A 25,376-nucleotide genomic window follows, 5' to 3' on the forward strand; every position below is an offset into this window, starting at 1 on the left:
ATTATTGAAGGCTGTAGCGTGATTGCAACGGACAGACGGACACGGCCGGGTTCTACATGTGTTAGTATTATTTATCGTGTCGATAAAGCAGTTGATCCTATACAAACAATTTACTAACCGGTGGTCTAGCTGTCGGTTAAGAATTGATGGCCATTAGAAATTCTTCCTGATCAAGAATTTCGGAATTTGGAGAAGTATGGGATGGTATACCTTGGCGGAAAAGCGCACGTTCCAATAACGGATGGTAGCCCATTGCAATAGCAAAAATGTAACACATTTTACACTGTAGCTAGTCTTGCACATTGAAACAGCTGCTGTGGACGCTCTTATTCTTCGATTTGGTTCCTTTTTGGAACTTAATAACGTGCAAACATTACACACAGTTTGCAAATTGGAATTCTTGATCGTTTTGACGGCGTGCCGCTTTTTACTCGATTTTTGAAATGTTTTGGGCATTCAATAAATAAAAAATTTCGAATAAAGCAATTTCCAAAATAGGTCTCTTTTGTGTCCCTAGTACAGTTGCCACAGTTGGTAGAATTCTACCAAAACTGGTAGATTGGTAGAATTGTTTCTGTTTTGGTAGTTTTTGCAAAATATTTCTCGCCAACTAATTTTCTACACAAAAAAAAAAAAATCTTTCTGATTCAATCACGAAGTTAATCGATCCAATTAATTTTTAAATTGAAATGTCAATTTCAAATCACAGAAATGATAGTATCAATTAAAAAGTTAATTGATCCAATTAAAAAATTAATTGATACTATTAAATTCCGTGATTGATTTTTGTTTCAATTGAAAAATTCGTTGAATCAATTGAATTTTTAATTGGATATTTTTTAAAATAAAATTTTTAGAAAATTTTCTATAGAAATAAAATTTTGACAAAATTTTCTATAGAAATAAAGTTATGACAAAATTTTCTATAGAAATCAAATTTTGACAAAATTTTCTATTTTTAAGCTATACTTATCATAGTTTCGGCTATAGGTCGTGATAAGTATTGCTTAAAATGATATGATGATAAGTATTGCTTAAAAATAAAATAAAAAGGTCAACGATAATCAATCAGAAATAAATTTTCTATAGAAATAAAATTTTGATAAACTTTTCTATAGATATAAAGTTATGACAAAATTTTCTATAGAAATAAAATTTTGATAAAATTTTCTATAGAAACAAAATTTTGACAAAATTTTCTATAGAAATAAAATTTTCACAAAATTTTGTATAGAAATAAAGTCATGACAAAATTTTCTACAGAAATAAAATTTTGACAAAATTTTCTATAGAAATAAAATTTTGACAAAATTTTCTATAGAAATAAAATTTTGAGAAAATGTTCTATAGAAATAGAATTTTGAGAACATTTTCTATAGAAAAAAGTTATGACAAAATTTTCTATAGAAATAAAATTTTGACAAAATTTTCTATAGAAATAAAATTTTGACAAAATTTTCTATAGAAATAAAATTTTGATAAAATTTTCTATAGAAATAACATTTTGACAACATTTTCTATAGAAATAAAATTTTGACAAATTTTTTTTATAGAAATAAAATTTTGACAAAATTTTCTATAGAAATAAAATGTTGACAAAATTTTCTATAGAAAAAAAATTTTGACAAAATTTTCTATCGAAATAAAATTTTGACAAAATTTTCTATCGAAATAAAATTTTCACAAAATTTTCTATATAAATAAAGTTATGACAAATTTTTTATAGAAATACAATTTTGACAAAATTTTCTATAGAAATAAAATTTTGACAAAATTTTCTATCGAAATAAAATTTTCTATATAAATAAAGTTATGACAAAATTTTGTATAGAAATAAAATTTTGACAAAATTTTCTATAGAAATAAAATTTTGAGAAAATTTTCTATAGAAATAAAATTTTGACAAAATTTTCTAAATAAGAAATAAAATTTTGATAAAATTTTCTATAGAAACAAAATTTTGACAAAATTTTCTATAGAAATAAAATTTTGAGAAAAATTTCTATAGAAATAAAATTTTCACAAAATTTTGTATAGAAATAAAGTTATGACAAAATTTTCTATAGAAATAAAATTTTCACAAAATTTTCTATAGAAATAAAATTTTGAGAAAATTTTCTATAGAAATAGAATTTTGAGAAAATTTTCTATAGAAATAAAATTTTGACAACATTTTCTATAGAAATAAAATTTTGACAAAATTTTCTATAGAAATAAAATTTTGACAACATTTTCTATAGAAATAAAATTTTGAAAAAAAAATTTTTATAGAAATTAAATTTTGACAAAATTTTCTATAGAAATAAAATTTTGACAACATTTTCTATAGAAATAAAATTTTGACAAAATTTTCTATAGAAATAAAATTTTGACAAAATTTTATATCGAAATAAAATTTTCACAAAATTTTCTATATAAATAAAGTTATGACAAAATTTTGTATAGAAATAAAATTTTGACAAAATTTTCTATCGAATTAAAATTTTCACAAAATTTTCTATATAAATAAAGTTATGACAAAATTTTGTATAGAAATAAAATTTTGACAAAATTTTCTATAGAAATAAAATTTTGACAGAATTTTCTACAGAAATCAAATTTTAACAAAATTTTCTATAGAAATACAATTTTGACAAAATTTGGTATAAAAATAAAATTGCCTATAGACATAAAATTTTGAGTTTATCATAGCTTTATAGAAATATGAAATAAATAAATAAAATTTTGCAAAATAAAATTTTTTGTTTGGTAGTTGTTTGGTAAAATTTCTTTACATTTTGGTAGATTATAAACCAAAGAGGTTTATAATCCCCTTAATTACCACCTTAGATTGAAGTTAAAAATTATTCTTCCAACATAAGTTCCATATAAATAAATTTCCTATTTTAAAATTAAAATTTATACCGTTACAACCACAGTATAATAACGATTTTAACATTTAAAGACATTGAGACATATACTTTTGAATATCAAACACACATGCTATTAATGATGAAATCATATGTTATATATTTAAACAGCTTTTCTCTTGACATTCTAATATTTAAAATATTTATAAACACTTCATTTAGCACTTGTCGTAATCAAAACAAAATCAATTGAATAATTGGCAACACTGGTTTTTTGTTTACACATGAAGGTTATAGTCCGGTATACACCTTGATCGAAATTATGGATACCCATAATAAATTTACAGTCATATTTGCTAAAGAAAATTTCGTGATGATGTTGTTGTCTATAAATAATTGACAACATTGTTTTTGTGTTTTTATTTACACACAATTTAAGGTTATAGACCGTTATTATATAGCTCCAGCGAAATTATGGATACCCATAAGAAACTCATAGCTAGATTTGAGGATGACGTTATTATCAACTATTTGTCCTAGAGAACACAATAAATAATTGGCAACACTGTTCTTTATTGTTTATAAACGTTTTAAGCCCGGTAGCACTTATAACAAGATTTCTGCTACCCATAAGAAAATTCCAATAGGAGTTATTATCGACGGTTTACTTTTTGTTCCCATAAGAAATACATGACATTACTGCAACAGGAATTTTCTCAAGAGTTGCTTATCCTAGAGGCCGATAAGCGCCCCTAACGAAAATGTAATATCCTCGACAATACTCGTATCACTTATAGGTAGTAGAAATTTCTGATGTTATCGACTGTTTGTATTTTTTTCCATAGCATAACCCGCCTTGTTGGAATGCAGCAGGAATTTTCGCAAAAGTTACATACTGGTCTATCAGGCTATAGATATTTTTTTGTAGCTCTAGCCAAATTGTGGACACCAATAAGAAAACCAGTCATGGTGGTATGAATATGAGAAATTAGTAAAGCGATATTTTCTTAGGGCGTTTTCGTTTCGCAAAAAATATGTTGCCCTGGTGTTACACTACTTTTTCCCTCAATACATTTTCACTCAAATGAAAGTGTCTTTCCAAAGTTATTATTAATTCATAATATTGTGATGGATACAGGATCCAAAATCTATGACAGTGTCCTTCGTATTTGGCAATCAATTTCGACAATGTTGCACCTTTTTTCCCAATCGAAATCGCCATTAGTCAATAAATTTTATGCTATTCAAAATTCCATAATGAGAATGTTATCGAAACATTTCATGAATTGTATGGGTATTTATTTTGAATGTCGATAGTGCAGTGTATATGTTTTGAACGATACAAATGTCACAATGTGTAGTTTGCATAATGAAAATTTTGATCGCCGTTTGCAAATCATAGCCAAACATTATTATCGGCATCTAAATGCGAGTTTCGCAAAATATAAATAATCGATAACAAAGACTAATGGCGTTTTCGGTAGTAAAAATGCCAACCGATTTCTAATGGGTAGTGGAAATTTCGTTAAAGGCGCATACCGGTCTTTAAGGCAGTGTTGCCAGTATTGGGGATTTTTCCCCAAATCGGGGATATCTTTCGTGGATGGGGACAAAATTTTTGAGTTGGGCACAAGGGAATTTGGTGTGGAATTTTACACAAATTGGGGGGTTTTTGTGGGGAATTTTCGAAATCTGGTCAGTATAATAAATCAGGTTTTGTGTTATGGTTTATCTTCAAAATACAACAAAAAACTTTCTATTCCAAGAGCTACTTTAAAATTTACTTTGTTTCTAAGAAATTTTTTTACTATTGTGAAATTATTTCTAAGAACTTGGGTCAAAATTTTGGCCGCTCATCTGCGTACATCACTGATTTGGGAAATATATACCATACATATATAATAGAGTTCATATCGAGGCAACAACGCTTTTTGATCGATCATCCAATTTTATTTCTTGGCTATTCAGAACTAAGTTTTGATTCATAACTGCACGTGCTGAGCATTTAGAAGACGATTTGCATAAGATACAAATTCGTTGACTCTTTATAATAATAATTAATTCTGATGAGGGATTGTATCAGATAATATTTTGAGTACCCGTCTCATGTTTTTGGATTTTGAAATCTTAATCTTATTGTAACTGGTATAACAAAAATTGCATATTTTTAAATTATGGCGGGTTTTTTACAGCATAGCCCATTGCTTTTTTTTCAAAAACAAAAAACAAAACAAAACTTGCCAAAAACTGTATTGGGGCTTTTTGTGGGGAATTTTAAATTAAGTTGGGGATTTTTGGGAATGAAAGCGTCTTATTTTGGGTACAAGAGCCCGAAAAATACTGGCAACACTGCTTTAGGGAATAAAATATAAACAATCGATAATAACGCTTCACGGAATATTCAATAGAAAATATATCAACTTCATTAGAGCTGCATGCCGGGTTTTTTGTTCTTGAAAAATAAATGTTAGTTTTTGTAATTTCTTTCGCAACACCATTGGTTTATAATTCCATTTTAATTCACCAGTATTTATAATTCCATTAGAATGCACAATTATTACTTTAGTTTTTATTATTTTTTTTTTCAAATTTCTTTGTTATTTTTGTATAATTTCATAAAACAATTTTATTCGTTTTCAATTGACAATTTTTTGGTTTTCAATACTTTTAGCGAAGGAGAAAATTATATAGACCGCTCGCCAATGTTTACAACAATTAACTAAACTGTTTTGGTTTGCATTTTTTATCAACTTAATTTAACTGTTTCACTTTAACATTTTAAGATTGTTTTTCAACAGCCCCCCAGCAAAATAAACGACAGACATACAGACTGCATGATGACAGGCTGGTGTCAGAAACAACGCGAACAGCGATCAGTTGTCTCTTCACAGTATGCGTAGACGCCAGCAGAGAGACTTAATGTGTAAACAAAAAGTACGTCAGTCTGCTTGTCTTGTCTTCCGTCTACAGGTGTACAAAGAATCAACCTAGACATGACGCGCTTTTGGTTGCTCTCTAAAACTCTTTGTTTTGAGTAGATCTATGAGCTGAGAATATTTGGGTGCGGAAAGTATGGGAAGCAGGGATGGAAAATACAATTTTTAAGAAAGTTGTATTTTTTTGAGCGAAAAAGTACTTTTCACTAAAGTACTTTTTATATCCGCTTACAAAGGCAGTAGTATTGTACTCACGGTTGTCACAGTTATACTTCAGGGTACTTCATTAATTTTCTGTAGATAATTAAAAATACATTTTTGACAAAAATATCAATAGAAATAAAATTTTGACAAAAATTTTCTTTAGAAATAAAATTTTGGAAAAATTTTCTATAGAAATAAAATTTGACAAAATTTTCTATAAGAATAAAATTTTGGCACAATTTTCTATAGGAATGAAATTTTTACCAAATTTTGATAAAATTTTCTACAGAAATAAAATTTTGACAACATTTTCTACCGAAACAAAATTTTGACAAAATTTTCTACCGAAATAAAATTTTGACTAAATTTTCTACAGAAATAAAATTTTGACAAAAACCAAAAAACACAAGTATATACGGCCGTAAGTTCGACCAGGCCGAAGCTTATGCACCCTCCACCATGGATTGCGTAGAAACTTCTACTGAAGACTGTCATCCACAATCGATTTACTTGGGTTGCGGTAACACTTGCCGATGGCAAGGTATCTTAAAACTTCCTAACACCACATAGGCCATACGTGGCATATATTAAATTAAAAAAGCCGATTAAATACGTATATAATTAACTTTAAAGTTTCTATAGAAATAAAATTTTGACAAAATAAAATTTTGACAACATTTTCTATAGAAGTAAAATTTGAAAAAAAAATTCTATAGAAATAAAATTTGGAAAACATTTTCTACAGAAATAAAATTTGAAAAAATTTTCTATAGAAATAAAATTTTGACAAGATTTTCTATAGAAATAAAATTTTGACAAAATTTTCTATAGAAATAAAATTTTGACAAAATTTTCTATAGAAATAAAATTTTGACAAAATTTTCTATAGAAATAAAATTTGGACAAAGTTTTCTATAGAAATAACATTTTGACAATGTTTTCTATAAAAATAAAATTTTGGTAGATTTTTTTTGGCTCGAGTGGCAACCATGATTATGAATCGATATGGACCAATTTTTGTGTGATTGGGGATCGGCTATATATAACTATAGGACCAATTATGGCATGGTTATAAGCGGCCTTATATTAACACCACGTACCAAATTTCAACCGGATCGGATGAATTTTGCTCCTCTAAGAGGCTCCGGAGGTCAAATCTGGGGATCGGTTTATATGGGGGCTATATATAATTATGGGCCGATGTGGACCAATTTTTGCATGGTCATTAGAGAACATATACCAATACCATGTACCAAATTTCAGCCGGATCGGATGAAATTTGGTTCTCTTAGAGGCTCCGCAAGCCAAATTGGGGGATCGGTTTATATGGGGGCTATATGTAATTATGGACCGATATGGACCAATTTTTGCATGGTTATTAGAGACCATATACTAACACCATGTACCAAATTTCAGCTGGATCGGATGAAATTTGGTTCTCTTAGAGGCTTCGCAAGCCAAATCGGGGGATCGGTTTATATGGGGGCTATATGTAATTATGGACCGATATGGACCAATTTTTGCATGGCTGTTAGAGACCAAATTTCATCCGATCAGCCGGATCGGATGAAATTGGCTTCTCTTAGAGCAATCGCAAGCCAAATTTGGGGGTCCGTTTATATGGTGGCTATACGTAAAAGTGGACCGATATGGCCCATTTCCAATACCATCCGACCTACATCAATAACAACTACTTGTGCCAAGTTTCAAGTCGATAGCTTGTTTCGTTCGTTTAAGTTAGCGTGATTTCAACAGACGGACGGAAGGACGGACGGACTCAGATCGACTCAGAATTTCACCACGACCCAGAATATATATACTTTATGGGGTCTTAGAGCAATATTTCGATGTGTTACAAACGGAATGACAAAGTTAATATACTCCCATCTTATGGTGGAGGGTATAAAAATTGACTCAATTTTAAATATTTTCTAAGTTTCGACCGAGACTGTAATGTAATCGCCTTATTTTAGTTTGTTAAAGACTTTCTCAAAATATTAAAATATTTTGTCAAAACTTTTGTACCATAAATCTGATATCGGCTCAAAAATGTCTACACAAAAGTTACTAAATCATTCGCGGAAGTACTACGGTACTAACCAAAGTGAAAAAGTATTGAAAACAAGTAAGGAAAGTCTAAAGTCGGGCGGGGCCGACTATATTATACCCTGCACCACTTTGTAGATCTAAATTTTCGATACCATATCACATCCGTCAAATGTGTTGGGGCTATATATAAAGGTTTGTCCAAATACATACATTTAAATATCACTCGATCTAGACAGAATTTGATAGACTTCTACAAAATCTATAGACTCAAAATTTAAGTCGGCTAATGCACTAGGGTGGAACACAATGTTAGTAAAAAATAAATATGGGAAACGTTTAAATCTGAAGCAATTTTAAGGAATCTTCGAAAAAGTTTATTTATGATTTATCGCTCGATATATATGTATTAGAAGTTTAGGAAAATTAGTGTCATTTTTACAACTTTTCGACTAAGCAGTGGCGATTTGACAAGGAAAATTTTGGTATTTTGACCATTTTTGTCGAAATCAGAAAAACATATATATGGGAGCTATATCTAAATCTGAACCGATTTCAACCAAATTTGGCTCGCATAGAAACAATGCTAATTCTACTCCCTGTGCAAAATTTCAACTAAATCGGAGTTAAAAATTGGTCTCTGTGGTCATATGAGTGTAAATCGGGCGAAAGCTATATATGGGAGATATATCTAAATCTGAACCGATTTCAACCAAATTTGCAACGCATAGCTACAATGCTAATTCTAATCCCTGTGCAAAATTTCAACTAAATCGGAGCAAAAAATTGGCCTCTGTGGTCATATGAGTGTAAATCGGGCGAAAGCTATATCTAAATCTGAACCGATTTCAACCAAATTTGGTACGCATAGCTACAAGGCTAATTCTACTCCCTGTTCAACATTTCAACTACATCGGAGCAAAAAATTGGCCTCTGTGGTCATATGAGTGTAAATCGGCCGAAAGCTATATATGGGTGCTATATCTAAATCTCAACCGATTTCAACCAAATTTGGCACGCATAGCTACAAGGCTAATTCTACTCCCTGTTCAAAATTTCAACTACATCGGAGCAAAAAATTGGCCTCTGTGGTCATATGAGTGTAAATCGGCCGAAAGCTATATATGGGAGCTATATCTATAGTATATATATATATATAGTACTAATTGTTCTTCTTGTGCAAAATTTTAAGTAAATTAGGGTAAAACTCTGGCTTCTGTGGGCATATAAGTCCATATCGGGCGAAATATATATATATATATATATATATATATATATATATATATATATATATATATATATATATATATATATATATATATATATATATATATATATATATATATATATATATATATATATATATATATATATATATATATATATATATATATATATATATATATATATATATATATATATATATATATATATATATATATATATATATATATATATATATATATATATATATATATATATATATATATATGGCTTCTGGGACCGTTTTAGTCCATATCGGGCGAAAGATATAATAAATCTGAGCCAAAATACATACTTGTTTGAACTCGATTGGACTAAAACTGCGACCTAGACTTTGATAACAAAAATGTGTTCACGGACAGACGGACATCGCTATATCGACTCAAGAGCCCACTCTGAGCATTTTTGCCAAAGACAGCATGTGTCTATCTCATCTCCTTCTGGGTGTTGCAAACATATGCACTAACTTATAATACCCATTTCCACAGTGTGGCGCGGGGTAAAAAAGTACTACAGTACTGTATTTTCCATCCCTGATGGGGAGGAGTATGGTGTATGTAAGTATGCGTGTGGTTTTGAACCTTTTACAAACAGAGACCCTTTCTCTCATACAAAAATGTTATCAGAGAGTATAGATTTGGTTAGTTATTTAGGATGGGTAAATTAGCCCGGATTGTCGTATGGTAACGCAAGTTGTGTTTTTTTTTGTGGTTAAAGCTTTAGGGGAATTTACACTTATATCGACTGTTAGGCCTAGTATTCACGTCTAACGCCAACCATAAGAAATGCATTGCTATATTTGCTAACAAAAATTCCGTGAGGTGTTGTTATCGATTGCTTACATTTTGGTCCCATAAGAAATACATGCATAATGCAAATCTGTATTATTGGCATGTACCAGGAATATTTGCAAGAGGTGGATACGGGGCTTTAAGACAATCGATCTTTTTAGCATTTCGTGAGAACTTATCGATAGTTTTACATTTTGATCCTATATCTAAATATATGACAAAATTGTATAATCGGCATGTAAATGAAGTTCTCGCTACACTGAAAAAAATATTTACGTGATATTAAAGATTACGCAACCTAAATTTTAGGATGCGAAATGTACAAAATATTAAGGACAAATTTCTTTAAAATAAAGAAATTTTAATTAAAATAAAGTTTATAATCTTTGCTTCAAAAATTGTTTTCATTAAATTTAGGACATAATTTTTATAAATTTGCGTACCTCCGTTAAAGTCACATGTCTTTAAACTAAGGCTAATTTTCCTTAAAGTAAAGACACAAATTTTTGATTTAAAGAAATTGTCCTTAAATTAACTGAAATATTGAAACTTTAGATTTAAGATAAAAACGCTTCAAATATATGCTAAGACTTATTTTGAGGATTTAGCGTCTTTGGTTTCAAATTTTTTTTTTGGAATTTGGAAGAAAACATTTTTTACTTTGAAGTATCCGTTATAATTTAGATTTTTAAACTGGCATTTGTTTGTACGTAAGTACTTTTATTAATAAACCGCGAAAGGAGAATGAAACTTTGATAAATGAGATCTGTATCCTAATTTTAATTTTATTGGTCCCAGATTTAAAGCCAGATAGGACAGAAGCCGCTTCTTTGGCTCGGAATCAATACCAAAATCCTTAAAGGAAGGTCGCCATCTTTGGATCCAAGTAAACTTTTTTTTAAGTGTATAATTGCACACCGTACCAGGCTGGGAATATAAGTCATTTCTAATTTGTCTCTCTCTCTCTCTTTCTCTCTGAGATATTCTTTTTTTTTTTAATTTTAATCCAAATTTGCTACCATTCTCTTGGTATTTGTAATGCAAATATTTGCAAGACTTAAAAAATAAATATAAACAAATAATAAAGCTTGATTTAAATTTGTATGAAAAACAAAACATAAAAACAAAAAGAAATATTTCATTAATTTTAATTTGTGTCATTAATTTATAATTATTTTAAGTTCACTCGGCCACTCGCACACATACACTCATATGTATACATTGTTACATAAACATATTTCACAAACCAAATGGATCTTAAATAAATATTATTAACCCGGTCGTTAAGCAGTCGAGTAAAATAACAATAAAATGCATAAACAAATAGCATTTTTCATGAAACTACAATGCATTGGATTAAATTAAATAAATCATAAACCAACAAAGGCATTTTAATAAACTATAATCCCTCGATGGTATAAAAAAAAAATTTATACACACACATACATATATATATAGCATACATACATATATATAATAGCATCCTCACTGTTGAAGTTTTTATACCCTTTGGAGTACTATAACCCAGGAATAAAAGAGCTTCCAAAAAAGTAGTTTGGATCCCTAATTTGTAATGCGGAAGTAGTGCAAGCTTGGATCATCTCCAGTGAATTTTAAATGGGCTTCCCAGCAAAAAAAGTGTCGCCAAAAAGTAGTGAAAATGTTCTTTTTGGATCCGGAAGTGGTGCAAAATTGGCGCAGAAGCGATGATTTTAACATAGGCTTATGTTATCATAGGACGGATGTCCACCATTTCAACAGCCGCTGCACTGAATTTGCATAACTTCTTAAGGTGTGATGCGAATCCAGTGATTTGGATGTGAATAAAGAAATTTTGTGATATTTTGACGAATAAATAATTTTAAAAAAATTTTATGATTTTTAATGCATTATAACGCTTGTCTGGAACGTTTGACATGAAATATTTTCAAAAATTCGCAATTTTTCTGGAAAGGATTTAGCATTTTTTCGGCAAAATTTAAATAATTTGCACTATTTTATTAATTATACCCTGCGCCACACTGTGGAACAGGGTATTATAAGTTAGTGCATATGTTTGCAACACCCAGAATGAGACGAGATAGACACATTGTGTCTTTGACAAAAATGCTTAGGGTGGGCTCCTGAGTCGATATAGCCATGTCCGTCTGTCCGTCCGTCCGTCCGTCCGTCTGTCTGTGAACACATTTTTGTGATCAAAGTCTAGGTCGCAATTTGAGTCCAATCGCCTTCAAATTTGGCACATGTTCCTAATTTGGGTCAGAACAGAATCCTATTGATTTTGGAAGAAATCGGTTCAGATTTAGGTATAGCTCCCATATATATCTTTCGCCCGATATGTACTAATATGGACCCAGCAGCCAGAGTTTTATACCGATTTGCTTGAAATTTTGTACAAACATAACATTTAGTCGTATAGTCAAGTGCGCAAAATGTGGTTGAAATCGGTTCAGATTTAGATATAGCTCCCATATATATCTTTCGCCCGATATGGACTTTTATGGCCCCAGAAGCCAGATTTTTGGCCGAATTTGGTTGAAATTTTGGAGTACAATTAGTAGTATAGTCATGTGTGCTAAATTTGATTGAAATCGGTTCAGATTTAGATATAGCTCCCATATATATCTTTCGCCCGATATGGACTAATACGGTCCCAGAAGGCAGAGTTTTACCCCAATTTGATTGAAATTTTGCACTAGTAGTACAATTAGTAGTGCAGTCAAGTGTGCAAAATTTTATTGAAATCGGTTCAGATTTAGATATAGCTCCGATATATATCGTTCGCCCGATTTACACTCATATGACCACAGTGGCCAATATTTTTCTCCGATTTAATTGAAATTTTGCACACACCCTCAAAAAATATCGCTTCTTTAACATATGTTCCAAACATATTTTGCAGGAAGCACATATATTATTAGATACTGCCGAAACATTAATATGTTTGTTTTATGTGAACATATCATATGTTTGGAAGCATTTTGAGCCCAAAAATATTATATGCTTGGAAGAATTTTTCCCAAAGACGATTGTGCTCATTGCCTAACATACTCGTAATTTTCACTACCTCGAAATATTTTAGTTCTTGGCACCTTTTTCTGTAATACAAATAATCTTGAAGAAATTATTCACTTTTATAAATTTTTTAAATTTTACCTTTCGCCTGCACGGAGAATCGAACCGAGGACTATACAGTTTGTAAGCCAACAAACTACCCACTGGACTACGTAGCTGTTATAGTTACCAGTAGATAATTATCATTATAAGTTACACTTATATAGCATAGTTTGCAGCGCCCACGAGCCCATGCAAACATAACATTATTTAACAGAAACATACATTTGTTTGCCACGTGGACTCTCCCGTCAACTCTTCCGGTTTCCATCTCAATTTCTTTCTCTATACTCTCTCTGTCGCTTTGAATAAAATATCACAACATATGTATGTTTAGTCGAAATTTGTAAATTTATATATGTTTGCATTCACACATATGATTTTTATGAAACATTCATGCCCCAAACATAATATATTCTAACATATTAACATAGATGTCCCAAACATTTAGTGTTAGTTTAGGAACATTCCTTGTTTGCACTTAAATATATTGTGTTTTAAAATTGTGCCCGAAACACATTTTGTTTATATCGGAACATATGAAAAACATATTTTTCTAAGAGTGCAGGGAGTAGAATTAGCTTTTCAGATTTAGATATAGCTCCCATATATATATATGTTTTTCTGATTTCGACAAAAATGGTAAAAATACCAACATTTTCCTTGTAAAATCGCCACTGCTTAGTCGAAAAGTTGTAAACAGACTCTAATTTTCCTAAACTTCTAATACATATATATCGAGCTATAAATCATAAATAAACTTTTGCGAAGTTTCCTTAAAATTGCTTCAGATTTAAATGTTTCCCATATTTTTTTACTAACATTGTGTTCCACCCTAGTGCATTAGGTTAGGTTAGGTGGAAGCCCGAAGTATCAGGCTCACTTAGACTATTCCGTCCATTGTGATACCACATTGGCGAACTTCTCTCTTATCACTGAGTGATGCCCGATTCGATGTTAAGCTCAATTACAAGGGACCTCCTTTTTATAGCCGAGTCCGAACGGCTTTCCACATTGCTGTGAAACCACTTAGAGAAGCTTTGAAACCCTCAGAAATGTCACCAGCATTACTGAAGTGGGATAATCCACCGCTGAAAACTTGTTGGTGTTCGGTCGAAGCAGGAATCGAAGCAGGAACCATTGTACCACGGTGTCTCCCCATTAGCCGACTTAAATTTTGAGTCTATAGATTTTGTAGAAGTCTACACGCAAAGAAAAAAAACGTTTGGAAAACGTGTACCGAAAACGTTTTTCTTTTGTTAGAGTTTTTTGAATTGCTTCGAAAAATTTAAACTTTTATCAACAAAAAAATTCGTTTATTACAAAATTTTTATTTTTTCAATAAAAAGAGTTATTTTTGAAACAACAACACAGTCCATTTCGTTTATATCAAACGCTATTCTTTTCTGACTTTAGGTCTTTCATAAGACACATTTTACAGTTCAAAATTTAATATAGTACAATGTAATGTTGAACATTTTTTCTGAATCTTCCGAACATATCTGGAATATATGTAAAAAAAAAAAAACAAAAACAAAAAAAAACTTTGGTCGAAGCAGGGATCGAACCCACGACCCTTGGCATGCAAGTCGGACGTAGCAACCACTGCTCCACGGTGCCAAACTAAATGTTTGTTTCTGTTAAATAAACTTTATTTATTCGGTTCGTGGGCGCCGCAAGCTATGCTATATAAATATAACTTATATGGATAATTATCTATTGATGACCATAACAGGTACATAGCTCAGTGGTTAGTGTGTTGGCTTACAAAGTGCATGGTCCGCGGTTTGATTCTCCGTCCAGGCGAAAGGTAAAAAAAATTTTAAAAATTTATAAAATCGTATAATTTCTTCTACATTGTTGGTATTACAGGAGAAGGTGTTAAGAACTAAAAACCTCGTGGATGTGAGAAAGATGTGAGGGAAAATGCAATTAGCAAGAAAACAATGTTTTTTTTTGTGAGTTAGTCTTTATGAAATTGTTTTTACATCCTGGAAAAGAATAAACGTTTATCACAAAAAGTATATACTTTTCTTCCAAATACACTTCCTTACAGCGAAAAGCATATGAGAAACGAACTTTGTTTGTCTAAAATTTCGTTTGGGAGGAAAGAATTATTTTTTTGCGTGTATCAAATTCTGTCCAGATCGAGTGATATTTAAATGTATGTATTTGGGACAGACCTTTATATATAGCACCCAACATATTTGACGGATGTGATATGGTATCGAAAATTTAGATCTACAAAGTGGCGCAGGGTATAATATAGTCGGCCCCGCCCGACTTTAGACTTTCCTTACTTGTTTCCCATTTAAAATATGAAAAAAGCGAGTTATAAAAAATTGACTCAAATGAACTTCCTGTGCAGTTAAAATAAAGAACATCTTTGGGAGGACATTTTTCGATGTGCTTTTAAAGTTGTGCCTTGAAAGGAACTTCCAAATTTTTTTGCTGGGTTGTCATAACAGTTTGGCTGATAAGTCCCCGGTCTGACACATAGATGGCGTCGCTAGTATTAAATACATATTATTTTTATACAGTACCAACCTCAAATGATTCGTGTCAAAATTTGACGTCTGTAAGTCAATTAGTTTGTGAGATAGAGCGTCTTTTGTGAAGCAACTTTTGTTATTGTGAAAAAAATGGAAAAAAAGGAATTTCGTGTTTGATAAAATACTGTTTTCTGAAGGGAAAAAAAATACGGTGGAAGCAAAAACTTGGCTTGATAATGAGTTTCCGGACTCTGCCCCAGGGAAATCAACAATAATTGATTGGTATGCAAAATTCAAGCGTGGTGAAATGAGCACGGAGGATGGTGAACGCAGTGGACGCCCGAAAGAGGTGGTAACCGCGAAAACATCAAAAAAATCCACAAAATGATTTTGAATGACCGTAAAATGAAGTTGATCGTGACAGCAGAGGTCTTAAAGATATCAAAGGAACGTGTTGGTCATATCATTCATCAATATTTGGATATGCGGAAGCTCTGTGCAAAAACAACAACGTGATTCTGAGCGGTGATTGCAGCTGTTAATTCGTAATACACCCGAGTTTTTCCGTCGATATGTGACAATGGATGAAACATGCCTCCATCACTACACTCTTAAGTCCAATCGACAGTCGGCTGAGTGGACAGCGACCGGTGAACCGTCTCCTAAGCATGGAAAGAATCAAAGTAATGGCCTCTGTTTTTTGGGATGCGCATGGAATAATTTTTATCGATTATCTTGAGAAGGGAAAAACCATCAACAGTGACTATTATATGGCGTTATTGGAGCGTTTGAAGGTCGAAATCGCGGCAAAACGGCCCCATATGAAGAAGAAAAAAGTGTTGTTCCACCAAGACAACGCACCGTGCCACAAGTCATTGAGAACGATGGCAAAAATTCATGAATTGGTCTTCGAATTGCTTCCCCACCTACCGTATTCTCCAGATCTGGCCCCCAGTGACTTTTTCTTGTCTCTGACGTCAAAAGGATGCTCGCAGGGAAAAAATTTGGCTACAATGAAGAGGTGATCGCCGAAACTGAGGCCTATTTTGAGGCAAAACCGAAGGAGTACTACCAAAATGGTATCAACAAATTGGAAGGTCGTTATATTCGTTGTATCGCTCTTGAAGGGAACTATGTTGAATAATAAAAACGAATTTTGACAAAAAAATGTGTTTTTCTTTGTTAGACCGGGGACTGTTAGGATGGAAGTACTTCATTTTTGGATCATTTACATTGCTTTGGAAGTCGTGTCTTGGAAGTTCATTTGGATGTAGAAATTAAAAAAAACAAACATTTTTTCTTCAATTTCACTTTTTATTTTTATCAGTAATTTTGTTACACATTTTTACAAATTGAAAAACTTCTTCGCTTTGCTTTTCTATATTTTAACTTCATTGGAAGTTCTTCCAACTCAATTTTGTACAACTCGCTTTTTTCATATTTTTAATGGGTAATTTTAACCTTTTCATTTCAAGGTTAAAAACAGACTAAGAATTAAAGGGTGATACGGTCAAAATTTGGTCAATATAAACTTGACGTATTTCTTTCAATTTTGCATTTACAAAAACCTGAACACCCCTCATTTTGAAGGTGTGTGTGTGTAGAATATTGCTCCTATTTTGATTTTGGAATTCACTCTTCAGTTGTCAAAATGCCGTCCAAGCAAGGAGAGCAGCGTATCAAAATTTTGCTCGCGCATCGCGAAAATCCGAGCTACTCGCACGCATAGCTAAAAAGGCAAAGGCAAAATCGCTAAAAGTTGCCAAATCAACCGTTACAAATGTAATTATAGTGTTTGGGGAACGTTTGTCGACAGCCAGGAAGTCTGGATCGGGGGGACATCGAAAACCGGAAGCCGCTGAGACGACAAAGAAAGTTCCGGTAGTTTCAAGCGAAACCCTAACCTCTCTCTCCGAGATGACGCAAATAAGCTGGGTGTATCGTCTACAACCGTGCATCGAGCCAAAAAACGAGCCGGACTATCGACTTACAAGAAGTTAGTGACTCCAAATCGCGATGATAAACAAAATACGACGGCCAAAGCGCGATACCGGAGGCTGTACACGACGATGCTGACGAAATTTGACTGCGTGGTAATGGACGACGAAACCTACGTCAAAGCCGGCTACAAGCAGCTTCCGGGACAGGAGTTTTGTACGGCGAAAGGAAGGGGAAAGGTAGCAGATATTTTCAAGCACATAAAACTGTCAAAGTTCGCAAAGAAATATCTGGTTTGGCAAGCCATCTGTACCTGTGGCTTGAAAAGCAGCATTTTCATAGGTTCCGGGACTGTCAACCAAGAAATTTACGTGAAAGAGTGTTTGAATAAACATCTGCTGCCTTTCCTGAAGAAACACGGTTGTTCCGTACTGTTTTGGCCGGATTTGGCATCTTGCCATTACGGTAAAAAGGCCTTGGAGTGGTACGCCGCCAACAACGTGCAGGTGGTTACCAAGAACAAGAACCCTCCCAACACGCCAGAGCTCCGCCCAATTGAGAAATACTGGGCTATTGTCAAGCGGAACCTAAAGAAGACCAAAAAACTGCTAAGGACGAGCAGCAGTTCAAGGCAAACTGGCTTTCTGCGGCGAAGAAGGTGGACAAGGTGGCTGTACAAAATCTGATGGCAGGTGTCAAGCGTGAGGCCCGGCAATTCGGATTTGGAAAAGCGAAAGCCTAACTGAATATTTTTCTTGAATTTTATACTAATTGAACTTGAAAAAGGAATTTAATTTGATTTGTTAAATAAACGATTTCACCGATTTACACGCGTTTTCCCTTGACCAAATTTTGACCGTATCACGCTTTAATAAAATGATACAAATTATTTAAATTTTGTCGAAAAAAAAACATGCTAAACCCATTTAAGAATAATTACAAATTTTTGAAAAATATATGAGGTTAAACATTTCAGAAAGCGTTGGAATTCTTTAAAAAATATAAAAAAAAAATATTTATTTGGCAGAAATTTTTAATTTACATCCAAAACATTGAATTCGGATCACACCTAAAGAAGTGATGCAAATTCAGTGCAACGGCTGTTGAAATGGAGGACTTCCGTCCTATGCCAAGCCCATATTAAATTAATCGCTTCTGCGTCAATTTTGCACCACTTCCGGATCCAAAAAGAACATTTTCATTACTTTTTTGGCGACGCCTTTTTTGCTGGGTGGGAGTATAACTTTGGCCTTCGTGGTCATATGAGTGTATATCGGGCGAAAGATATATATGGAAGCTATATCTAAATCTGAACCGATTTCAACCAAATTTGGCACAATTAACGATGCTATTAAACGTACTCCTCGTGCAAAATTTGAAGCATGGCAGGGAAAAACTCTGGCTTTTGAGGTCATATAAGTTAAAATCGGTCGAAAGATATATATGGGAGCTATATCTAAATCTGAACCGATTTCAACCAAATTTGGCACAATTAACGATACTATTAAACGTACTCCTTGTGCAAAATTTGAAGCATGTCAGGGAAAAACTCTGGCTTTTGAGGCCATATAAGTCAAAATCGGAGTCTAAATCAGAGCTATATCTAAATCTGAACCGATTTAGCTGATAGTTTGTAAATTTTACGAGACTCATAAAATATTCGGATGTACTGAATTTGAAGAACATCGGTTGATAAACACGCCAATTATGACCAGATCGGTGATAAATATATATGGCAGCTATATCTAAATCTGAACCGAGTTTTTCCAAAATCAATAGCGATTGCATTTGTCCCAAAAAACGACCCTATGCCAAATTTGAGGACGATGAGGACTTAAACTGCGACCTGTACTGTGAATAGACAGACAGACAGACGGACGGATGGGCGGACGGACGGATGGGCGGATATCGCTAAATCGACTCAGACTTTAATTCTAAGACTATCGGTATACTAAACGATGAGTCTCAGACTTTTCCTTCTTGGCGTTACATACAAATGCACAAACTTATTATACCCTGTACCACAGTAGTGGTGAAGGGTATAATTAAGTTCATTAACCCCTAAAAGGAAAGTATTTTAATAAGAATGATGAAACCCACGCTATTGTTTAAAACAATCGCCTCATGAGTATTCGCTATCAATCCATCTTGTCTGAGACAATCGCATAGCCAATTTAGTCTGTCCTAGAATTATTTAATATAGGTCTCCAAATACTCATAATAAATTTTCCATCTTTTATATTAAATAAAAAAAAAATCAGCAACAAAAAATGCAATATCTCTTTTTATCAACTGTCGTAAACAATTGACAGGTAATATTAAAGCCACAATATGACGGACCTGTTATCACTTGTCATGTCAACACCATTTTACGATGGTTAATAATTTGTTTCAGCTGTATTTTATTTTTGTTTTAATTAGTTTAATTGTTTAAAAAAATATAAAATAATATAAATTTCATTGTCTCGCACTCTCTTCCACCAATATGCAGGACAAGTCCTATTTTAATTTAATTTTTAAGGCCGATAAATGGGGGTTGTTTATAAGCGAGTAGGTTGGTAATTTCTTTATGTATGGTCAAATATCGAAATATCAGATATCGAAAAATGAGGTTTAACCATATGATGGTATCTATGTTACATACACAAATAACATGGTGAAACTAGAGTGGCCCTTTGTATTCGAGGCGGGCATGCTAACCATTACACCAAGGCCGCCAAGGCCCACTATTGTTTAGTTTTTAGGTAAGAAAGAAGAATGGGCCCGTGACAATTTCCCTCTTGTCCTGAAATCACGAAACCTGGAACATTTAACATAACTGTTATTGATTTAGGTCAGATTGTATTGCCAATAGACCACTTTTATCTCCAATAAAAATGTATCCCCAGATTTGTCTTATGGAGGCTCCCACAAGAGTCTATTTTATCCGATCCGATTGAAACTTGGTACGTGATGTTAATGTATGTGTTCTAGTAACCATACAAAAATTGGTCCGTTTGTGTATAGCTCGCATAAAAACCGATTCTCAGATTTAATTTTTTTCAGCTTCATGGAGAAACAAATTTCATCCGATCCGTTTGAAATTTGCTACTTTGGTACATACTTTGTCACGGAAAACTTGCACCATGTTTGTTGCAACCATGTTATTTTCTGAGCATTTATGTATGTAATTTCGGCAGAAGAAATATGTTTGCTACAAAAATATTTCAGGTTATTGTGAAAAAGTAACATTATGCTCTAGAAACATGTTTGTTTCTTGAAAATTATTTGATTTTAGTTCAATTTTGCCAAATTGGACAAAAAAAATGCTAAGAAAACGTTTAATACAAATAAAGTACACAATTTTACCGAATTCAAAACTCTTACAAAACAGTTAATTATTTCGTAAAATGAGTAAATTTTATTCGAATTGTGTTCACAAGTTTCTAAAATGAGAAAATGTCCGTTAATGTCATATGTCTTTAAGGTATGCATTTTTTTAGTTTAAAGTAAAGAAACGATTTGTTGACTTAGAGAAATAATCGTTGAATTAACTAAAATAGTATATCTTTAAATAAATAGGATGGGGGTATATTAACTTTGTCATTCCGTCTGTAACACATCGAAATATTGCTCTAAGACCCCATAAAGTATATATATTCTGGGTAGTGGTGAAATTCTGAGTCGATCTGAGCATGTCCGTCCGTCCGTCTGTTGAAATCACGCTAACTTCCGAACGAAACAAGCTATCGACAAGTAATTGTTATTGATGTAGGTCGGATGGTATTGCAAATGGGCCACATCGGTCCACATTTACGTATAGCCCCCATATAAACCGATCCCCAATTTTGGCTTGCGGAGCCTCTAAGAGAAGCAAATTTCATCCGATCAGGCTGAAATTTGGTACATGGTGTCAGCATATGATCTCTAACAACCATGCAAAAATTGGTCCACATCGATCCATAATTATATATAGCCCCCATATACACCGATCACTCGATTTGGCTTGCGGAGCCTCTTAGAGAAGAAAATTTTACACGATCCGGCTGAAATTTGGTACATGGTGTAAGTATATGGTCTCAAACAACTATGCAAAAATTGGTCCATATCGGTCCATAATTACATATAGCCCCCATATAAACCGATCCCCCGATTTGGCTTGCGGAGCCTCTAAGACAAGCAAATTTCATCCGATCCGGCTGAAATTTGGTACATGGTGTTGGTATATGTTTTATAATGACCATGCAAAAATTGGTCCACATCGGCCCATAATTATATATAGCCCCCATATAAACCGATCCCCAGATTTAACCTCCGGAGCCTCTTAGAGAAGCAAAAGTCATCCGATCCAACTGAAATTTGGTCAGTGGTGTATATGGAAATTTGGTCAGTGGTGTATATGGTAGTATATGGTCACTAACAACCATGCAAAAATTGGTCCATATCGGTACATAATTATATATAGCCCCCATATAAACCGATCCCCAGATTTGGCTTGTGGAGCCTCTAAGAGAAGCATATTTCATCCGATCCGGCTGAAATTTGGTACATGATGTTGGTATATGGTCTATAATAACCGTGCAAAAATTGGTCCACATCGGTCCATAATTGTATATAGCCCCCATATAAGCCGATCCCCAGATTTGGCTTGCGGAGCCTAAAAGAGAAGCAAATTTTATCCGATCCGGCTGAAATTTGGTACATGATGTTGGTATATGGTCTCTAACAACCATGCAAAAATTGGTCCATATCGGTCCTTAATTATATATAGCCCCCATATAAACCGATCCCCAGATTTGGCTTGCGGAGCCTCTAACAGAAGCATATTTCATCCGATCTGGCTGAAATTTGGTATATGGTGTTGGTATATGGTCTCTAACAACCATGCAAAAATTGGTTCATATCGGTTCATAATTATATATAGCCCCCATATAAAACGATCCCCAGATTTGGCTTGCGAAGTCTCCAAGAGAAGCAAATTTCATCCAATCCGGTTGTAATTTGGAACATGGTGTTAGTATATGATCTTTAACAACCGTGCCAGAATTGGTCCATATCGGTCCATAATTATATATAGCCCCCATATAAAGCGTTCTCCAGATTTGACCTCCGGAGCTTCTTGGAGGAGCAAAATTCATCCGATCCGGTTCAAATTAGGAACGTGGTGTTAGTATATGGTCGCTAACAACCATACCAAAATTGGTCCAATCACACAAAAATTGGTCCATATCGGTCCATAATCATGGTTGCCACTAGAGCCAAAAATAATCTACCAAAATTTTTTTCTATAGAAAATTTTGTCAAAATATTATTTCTATAGAAAATTTTGTCAAAATTTTATTTCTATAGAAAATTTTGTCAAAATTTTATTTCTAGAGAAAATTTTGTTAAAATATTATTCAGTTCATAATAAAATTTTCATCATTGTCAAAATTTTATTTCTATAGAAAATTTTGTCAAAATTTTATTTCTATAGAAAATTTTGTTCAAATTTTATTCGGTTCATAATCATGGTTGCCACTCGAGCCAAAAATAATCTACCAAGATTTTATTTTTATAGAAAATTTTGTCAAAAGTTTATTTCTATAGAAAATTTTGTTAAAATTTTCTTTCTATAGAAAATTTTGTCATACAATTGAGAAGATGGTGTTAGGAGGTTTTAAGATGGCTTGCCATCGGCAAGCGTTACCGCAACTTAAGTAATTCGATTGTGGATGGCAGTGTTTAGAAGAAGTTTCTACGCAATCCATGATGGAGGGTACATAAGCTTCGGCCTGGCCGAACTTACGGCCGTATATACTTGTTTTAGTTGGAATCGCGTTGTTGTGGTATACGGAAAGATTGTTAAAAAATAATATTGTAAAATAATATAATAAATAACAAATAAAATATATAAAATATTTATTATTTTAAATTAGTGAGAAAAATTTTCGTTTTTTGAAAATAAATCTATCAATGTTCGTGATGGTATATAAAGAAAGAAAACACCAGCAGAATAACAACCCTTTCATTTGCCTTCATTTTGGAATCTTCAATTATCAGGTAATATTCAGTGACGCTAACCTTTTGTAACAAAAATGGTTTATGATTTTTTATATTTGTAGGTATTGAAATTGTAAAAGGAGGACAAAATCGTTAGGCAGCAACTTATTAAAAGTGAAAAGTACAAGAAGAAGAAAAAGTGCGTTTTACAGTTGATAATATCACATGGAAATTGGAAACAGCGGAATAATAAACTAATATTTCAAGGAGATTCGATGCTGTTGATTCTTAATAAATATATTCAATGTATTAATAAAACATGTCTTTTATTGAAGATAAAATTGCTCATATAAATAAATAAAATTGTATTTAAAAACGAAGGTAAGCAGTTCTAATTATGAAGTAAAAGTTTTACCACAAATGTGTAAGATTTGTCCAAATGAATGAAAAAATTGCAATAAAATCATTCCATATATGAATTCAAATCAGTTAAATTTTTTCATTCTGTAGTATAGTGGTACATAAATATAGGAAAATGTTAACTAATATATGGAATGCATTATACCTAATTTCTACGAAAATCACATCGTTCAAACAAATAAAAATGTCTTTGGCGCTATACGAAGTTCAACTTTCTTCACAATGAGTTCATTTTAACTTAAAGAAGGGGTCACTTTTTTCTGGGTGTAGCTCGCATAAAAACCGATTCTCAGATTTAATTTTTTCAGCTTCATGGAGAAACAAATTTCATCCGATCCGTTTGAAATTTGCTACTTTGGTACATACTTTGTCACGGAAAACTTGCACCATGTTTGTTGCAACCATGTTATTTTCTCAGCATTTATGTATGTAATTTCGGCAAAAGAAATATGTTTGCTACAAAAATATTTCAGGTTTCTGTGAAAAAGTAACATTGTGCTCTTGAAACATGTTTGTTTCTCGAAAATTATTTGATTTTAGTTCAATTTTGCCAAATTGGACAAAAAAAAAATTCTAAGAAAAAGTTTAATACAAATAAAGTACACAATTTTACCGAATTCAAAACTCTTACAAAACAGTTCATTTTTTCGTAAAATGAGTAAATTTTATTCGAATTGTATTCATAAGTTTCTAAAATGAGAAAATGTCCTTTAATGTCATATGTCTTTAAGGTATGATTTTTTTTAGTTTAAAGTAAAGAAACATTTTGTTGACTTAGAGAAATAATCGTTAAATTAACTAAAATAGTGTATCTTTGGATTAAATAAATAGGATGGGGGTATATTAACTTTGCCATTCCGTCTGTAACACATCGAAATATTGCTCTAAGACCCCATAAAGTATATATATTCTGGGTAGTGGTGAAATTCTGAGTCGATCTGAGCATGTCCGTCCGTCCGTCCGTCTGTTGAAATCACGCTAACTTCCGAACGAAACAAGCTATCGACTTGAAACTTGGCACAAGTAGTTGCTATTGATGTAGGTCGGATGGTATTGCAAATGGGCCATATCGGTCCACTTTTACGTATAGCCCCCATATAAACGGACCCCCAAATTTGGCTTGCGAGGCCTCTAAGAGAAGCAAATTTCATCCGATCCGGCTGAAACTTGGTACATGGTGTTAGTATATGGTCTCTAACAACCATGCAAAAATTGGTTCACATCGGTCCATAATTATATATAGCCCCCATATAAAACGATCCCCCGATTTGGCTTGCAGAGCCTCTAGGAGAAACAAATTTCATCCGATCCGGCTGAAATTTGGTACATGATGTTAGTATATGGTCACTAATGACCATGCAA

At 32.6% G+C, this 25,376-nt stretch overlaps 1 protein-coding gene across 5 annotated transcripts in view; it reads right to left on the reverse strand.

The window, feature by feature from the left end:
* comm3 overlaps positions 1-25,376 on the reverse strand; it is a 207,000-nt gene that overhangs the window by 85,919 nt on the left and 95,705 nt on the right. Inside the window, exon 1 of one of the 5 annotated variants that reach the window (XM_075303544.1) lies at positions 5,515-5,665. The exons of 1 other annotated variant lie outside the window; for it this stretch is intronic. The gene's annotated coding sequence lies outside the window, so the exon portion shown is untranslated. Of the gene's footprint in view, positions 1-5,373; positions 5,390-5,514; positions 5,666-25,376 lie in introns of those variants that run through there. 3 more of the 5 variants (XM_075303543.1, XM_075303542.1, XM_075303545.1) reach the window with 3 other exon arrangements.

This window comes from Haematobia irritans, chromosome 4 (genome assembly GCF_050003625.1).
Source record: "Haematobia irritans isolate KBUSLIRL chromosome 4, ASM5000362v1, whole genome shotgun sequence".
NCBI classification, from domain to species: domain Eukaryota; kingdom Metazoa; phylum Arthropoda; class Insecta; order Diptera; family Muscidae; genus Haematobia; species Haematobia irritans.